Source organism: Rhinopithecus bieti, unplaced genomic scaffold (genome assembly GCF_001698545.2).
Source record: "Rhinopithecus bieti isolate Rb0 unplaced genomic scaffold, ASM169854v2 scaffold_33940, whole genome shotgun sequence".
NCBI classification, from domain to species: domain Eukaryota; kingdom Metazoa; phylum Chordata; class Mammalia; order Primates; family Cercopithecidae; genus Rhinopithecus; species Rhinopithecus bieti.
This window is the reverse complement of record NW_016814565.1, coordinates 996031-1002706: the sequence shown is the minus strand read 5'-3', so window position 1 is coordinate 1002706 and position 6676 is coordinate 996031. Positions and strand designations below refer to the sequence as shown.

The window sequence follows — 6676 nt, the reverse complement described above, 5'->3', positions numbered from 1 at the left end:
CATCCATAAAACACAAATGGATGAGGAGTATTTTTCTTTTTTTCTCTCTCTACCTACTGTATCCCAGGCTTCTTTAAGAAAAAAGTGATACATGATATGGAGATTAAAATCAAGAGCATCACTGAACTTCACCTTTCCTCCAACCAGTTGCCCCAAACTCCCCAGCCCCACCCTTTGTGTTCCCAATTCCCTCCTTACTGAATGAAAACTTAATCCCAAAAGTCCTTGCCCAGACTCCAGGTTCTCTTTCCCTAACTTCCCCCGTCTCCCTGTACCCCATTCCTAGAAGGGCAAGCACCTCAGTTTGAATACATGGGAGAGCCCAGAGTGGCAATGAAAACAGGAGGAAAGGCTTCCCCCTCAAGGGAATGAGGAATACAGTGCAGTGCAGTGCAATGAGGGGTCCCATAGCCTGGGGTATCAAAATGGGGCCCTGAGGCCAGAGGAAAGGACACTGATGCCCCTGAGAAAGGAGACCCAGCAGCCTCAAAAATCCTCTCATAGTGCATAATCACTGCTTAATCACTTGCCCTTCTGGCACCAGTTACAGAACCACACTCAGATCACATCCTTCTAGAGCCCAAGCTGCTGGGCGATGTGACTGATCTGCTGCAGTGTGGGTTCCGGGCGCTGCAGGAACAAATTCTCTAGGTTCTCAATACTGGTTCGCTTTCTCTTTCAGGCCTGCCCGAGAGTTTCTGCTTTGCATCTCCTGAATATTTTAATTGTTGTCAGCTTCCTCCACCCACTTCTGCAGCAAGGGCTGCCGCTTACTCATGTTCTTGAAGCTAAGCTGCTGAGCCTCAAAGAGGCAGATGGTTGTTGGGCTGAACACCTACCCAAATAGAACCCCCAGGGTAAGCCCCACATAGGCCTGTGTATATCCCAGGGTGATCCTCTTCTGCTTCAGGAGCTTGGCAAATTGCTCTTTGTTCTTTCTGCAAAGCTTTGAGATGTCCTGGGACTGGATGAGGGGTATTTTTTATCGTAAGATTGCACCAATTCAGTCACATTTTCAGGCTTTAGTTCTAGTTCTCTTGTTATTTCCACCATATCTATAGTTAAGTTCTTTGAATGAAGTCTTGAGCCCCTCAGTCATCCATGAAGGTTGGAATAAAATTCTTCTAAACTATCATTGTTGATATTTTGACTTCCTCCCATGAATCAAAGACAGGGTCTTGCTCTGTCACCCAGGCTGGAGTGTACTAGTATGATCATAGCTCACTGTAAACCTTCAACTCCTAAGCTCAAGCAATCCTCTTGCCTAAGCCTCCCAAGTAGCATGTGCAACCACACCTGGCATTTTAAAATTATTTTTTGTAGAGACAGTGTCTCACTATGTTGCCCAGGTTGGTCTCAAACTCCTGGCTTCAAGCAATCCTCTCACTTCACAAATGTTCTTAGTAACTGGAATGGTGAATTCTTTGAAAGTTTTCAATTTACTTTGCCCAGAACCATCAGAGGAATCACTATATATGGTAACTACAGTCTTATGAAATGTATTTCTTAAATAATAAAACTTGAAAGTCAAAATTACTCCTTGTTCCTAAGGCAGCAGAATGGATGTTGTAATAGCAGGCATGAAAACATTAATCTCCATATATATCTCCATCTGAGCTCTGATGTGACCAAGTGCATTGTCAGTAAGCAGCAATATTTTGAAAGCAATCTTTTTACTCAGCAGTGGGTCTCAACAGTGGGCTTAAGCCCATATTAATATATTCAGTATGCCATGCTGTAAACAGATGAGCTGTCATCCAGGCTTTGTTGTTCCATTTATAGAACACAGGCAGAGTAGATTTAGCATAATTCCTGAGGGCTCTGGCATTTTCAGAATGGTAAACAAGCACTGGCTTCAACCTAAAGTCACCAGATGCATTAGACCGTAAAAGACATTCAGCCTGTCCTTTGAAGTCAGGCATTGACTACTTCTTTTAGCTATAAAAGAAAAGTTGTAGAGGACATTTCCTTCCAATAGAAAGCTGTTTTGTTGACATTGAAAATCTGTTGTTTAGCGTACCCACTTTCATCAATTACCTCAGCTAGACATGCTAGATAACTTGCTGTAACATATACATCAGGACTTTTATGTTATGGAGATGGCTTCTTTCCTTAAACTTCACGAACTAATCTTTGCTAGCTTCAAGCCTTTCTTTCTGCAGCTTTCTTACCTCTCTCAGCCTTCAGACACTTGGAGAGAGTTAGAATCTTGGTCTGGATTAGACTTTGGCTAATCCTAATGTTGTGGCGGGTTTGATTTTCTATTCAGACTACTAAAATTTTCTCCATATCAGCAATAAGGCTGTTTTTCACTTTCTTACCATTCATGTATACACCAGAGCATTAACATTTCCTTCAAATTGCATTAACAACTTGGAAAACTGGCACAAGAAGCCTTGCTTTCAGTCTGTCTCAGCTTTTGACATGCCTTCTTCACTAAACATAATCCTTTCTAGCTTTTGATTTAAAGTGAGAGATGTGTGACTCTTCTTTTCACCTATATACTTAGAGGCCACTGTAGGGTTATCAACTGGCCTAATTTCAACACTGTTGTGCCTCAAAGAGCAGGAAAGCCCAAGGAAAGGAGACAGATGGGAATGACCAGCTGGTGGAGCAGTCAGAACATACACATTTATCAATTAAGTTTGTTGTTTTATATAGGTAAGGTTCATGGCACCCCAAAACAATTACATTAATTACATTAATGATCACTGATCACAGATCACCATTATAGATATAGTAACAACATGAAAGTTTTGAAATATTGTTAAGAATTATCAAAATGTGACATAAAGACACAAAGTGAGTATATATGCTGTTGGAAAAATGGTGCCAATAGACTTGCTCAAAGCAGTGTTGTCAAAAAACCTTCAATTTGTAAAATTCAGTATCAAAAATTCAGTAAACCTTATGAGCTTTAGCAATTCTTGCAATATTTCAATATTTTTCATTATCATTCTTTTATGGTGATCTATGGTCAGTGATCTTTGATGTTACCATTGCAATTGTTTTGGGTGCCACAAACCACATCCATATAATAAGAACACACGCATGCCTCATTTTATTGTGCTTTGCTTTACTGTGCTTCTCAGATACTGTGATTTTTACAAATTGAAGGTTCGGGGCAACCCTGCACAGAACAAGTCTACCAGCACCATTTTTCCAACAGCATGTGCTCACTTCACATCTCTGTGTGAGCATTATTAAGCAATAAAGTATATTTTTAAACTAAAGCATATACATAGTCTTTTAAGACATAATGTCATTATTGCACACTTAGTAGACTAAAATATAGTATAAACAAAACTTTTATATGCACTAGGATACTGAAAATTTTGTGATTTGCTTTATTACCATATTTGCTTCATTGCAGTATTTGCTTCATTGCAGTGGTTTGGTACTGAGTCCACAATATCTCCAAGGTATGCCTGAATTATACAGCTTAAAAAGGAAGGAAATTCTAACACGTGCTACAACATAGATGAACCTTGAGGACATTATGCTTAGTGAAATAAGTGAGTCACAAAAAGAAACACTACTATACGATTTCACTCCTTTGAGGTACCTAGCCTAGTGTTAAGTCAAATCCATAGAGACAGAAAGTAGAATAGTGGTTGCCAGGCTAGGAAGAGCTACTAGGAAGCTACTAGGAAGAGAAGGGAATGGAGAGTTGTTGTTTAATGCATATACAGTTTTAGTTCCTCAAGATGAAAAGAGTTCTGGAGATTGGTTACATAATAACGTGAATATACTCAATGCTAATTAAAAAGTGGTTAAGTCTGTAAATTTTACATTGTGCATATTTTACCACAATTTAAAATAGAAAACAAACAAAAAAAAATCCCTCCCACTGGTATCTAGCCATCTCCTAGTTCCCACATGACCCACTCACTGTAAGTAACTTTTACTTATCCAGAATTTCCTTATGCACTTACAAGTAAATATAAGCAAATCAAATAACCATAAACATTGTTCTGTATTTTGCTGTTTTCACTTAACAATGTATCTTGGAACTCTTTCGCAGAAATCTTCACGACTTAAGAGCAACATTTTAACACGAACTTTAATAGATGAAGGAAAGCATTAATATAACAGAACTTACCAGTATCTGGTAGACATTGCCCATTATAAGGGTACCAATTTCCTTTTACAGTAAAGGGACTTTTCCTGTTGCTTGTTGAACCGGTTCCCAGCTGCCCATTACCACCAAGCCCAAAAGAGTAAATTCGTCCTGATGAAGGAACAAAAGCAGAAGTGTGCTGCCTAGAGTAAAATGATAGAAAACCTCAGACTTAATTTCACTTTCCAACAATTTACAATGACAAAAGCAGAGAAAATATTAAGAGGTATTTTTTTTCCAAAAAATAAATTAATAAAACCAATTGTAGTTCCAAAGCTTCTGTATAAATATTCATTAACAGCCTTAATCTACAGAATGAATTCTGCATCACACAGGCTGCATGAGCATGGTCCAGAAAATTTCCACTAATGTTTAAATTTTAAATGGCCCAGGTCTATACTGAAATCCCTTCAGCACCAGAGTAGCATCTAACTATGTTGTTCAAGGAAGTCCCCCCACTACTCCCCTTGCCAAGTTCTAGTCCAGAGCTGTGGTCTATGAAAGTCCTCCATTTGGGCATCACCAAGAAGTTTTAGGCTAAGAAATGGGAAGTAATCTAGTACCAATCAGAAGATTGTTATATACACTTATGCATGACAGAAACAATGTTTCCTTTCTTCTGAGGAACATGATCTCTATATGTATGCACCAAAACTCCTCCGGAGGTACAATAGTGAAAGAAAACCTAAGAAATCACAGAACTGAAGCTAAGGATGGCCCACCAATCCACTCTCAGTAAACCTATCCAACTCCTCAGAAAAAGCCTCCTTATGCAAGCATGGAAGTATTTCATTGTGTACCCTATCCATGAGATCATTTTATTGAGAGGACATGGCATCTCCAGGTCTCACCCTTGTTTCTATCAGGTCTTAGATCTCATCTCTTGCCCTAAACCTCTTTGCCATTTGTGGCATACTGTTTATAAAAGTGGCTGAAATTATCCCTCTCCCCATACCCATATCTTATACAATATGACTGTTGCAGTGGTTTATTCTTATGATGGTAGAGCAGACTTCCAAGTCCTAATCTACAGCTTGCTTTGGCATAGGCTCAGAACTGAGACACTGTCGTTTCTGCTGGCCAAAGCAAGCTATAGATTAGGACTTGGATTTAAGACATGGAGAAAGAGATTTCCAGTGTTGCTGGGAACAACTGCTAGCAAAAACAAAGAAATTGGAAAACCAAAGCTGTTCGTTTAAATTGACTTTGGAGCTACCCTGAAAGAATTTGCCAATCTGGGTAATGTATTAATTAGCTCATGTCACTAAACAGATCAACTCCAAAACCTAGTGGCCTTATACACTCTTTCCCTAACTATCTTTAGGAATTCTGCTCTACCATCATAAGAAAAACCACGGTTAGCAGCTAAAGGATGATCTACAATCTGGAACAGAGACAAACTGCCCCAGCTAAGGCCATCCTAGACTCCCAGCTCCTAGCCAGATCATCAATTGATCATCTAAGCCAGCTAAGATGACAGCAGCCCAGCTAAGCCCAGCCAAAATTACTAAAACAAAGAACTATTCGCTAAATAATTATTGTTTTTACCAGGGGGAGTTCTCTTTACATCCTGGCAAACTCACATGTTATTTTAAAGGGGTTTTGATTCAAAAGAGTTTTCAAGTTAGCTAGGCTGCCGGATTACTACTCTCCCTCAGGAAGCAGCCATCTTCAAAGGAATGTATTAATAGTTTGAAAATTACTGCAATACTAGTCCCACCTACTCAGGAGGCTGAGGCAGGATGATTGCTTGAACCTGGGAGGCAGAGGTGGCAGTGAGCCAAGATTGTGCCATTGCACTCCAGCCTGGGCAACAGAGCAAGACTCAGTCTCAAAAATATATGCACATATATATGTGTGTGATTATAGTATAAAGCGGGGCACAGAGCCACTGAATGAACAGAACTACCTTAAGCTCTAGATTTGATGTAAGAGGCTGAAAGCACTTTATACTACTAGAATGTAAACCTTTTTCTTTTGGATCATCTACTGACGCGCTGACATTTTGGTAATCCTGACTGCTTCGTTCAGGAGGTTTTTGACAATTATTGAATAAGGAAATAATACATATTTCTTTCTTTAAAATTTTATTATTTATTTTTGAGACGGAGTCTCACTCTGTTGCTAGGCTGGAGTACAGTGGCATGATCTCGGTTCACTGCAACCTCCGCCTCCTGGGTTCAAGTTAGTCTCCTGCCTCAACCTCCCGACTAGCTGGGACTGCAGGCACGTGTCACCATGCCCAGCTAATTTTTGTATTTTTAGTAAAAACAGGGTTTCACCATGTTGGTCAGGATGGTCTCAATCTCTTGACCTTGTGATCTGCCCACCTTGGCCTCCCAAAGTGCTGGGATTACAGGCTTGTGCCACTCACTGTGCCCGGCCCAATAATACATATTTCTTATAGTACTGACTACTTGGAAGTTAAACTGATCAAAATACCAGATATCTACTTACATTTCCTGTTTAGGTTAAGTCCTTAGATCTCACTCAATAGTCGAAATTTTACCCCAGATCCAACAATTACATGAATAAAATTGCTGAAAAGAACTGGTT

The 6676-nt window shown here is 39.7% G+C and overlaps 1 pseudogene; it reads right to left on the bottom strand.

Annotated features, from left to right (window-relative positions):
- Positions 1-270: 270 nt before the first annotated feature.
- On the bottom strand, positions 271-4126 carry LOC108514879 (POU domain, class 5, transcription factor 1-like; annotated as a pseudogene).
- Between the last annotated feature and the right edge of the window lie 2550 nt (positions 4127-6676).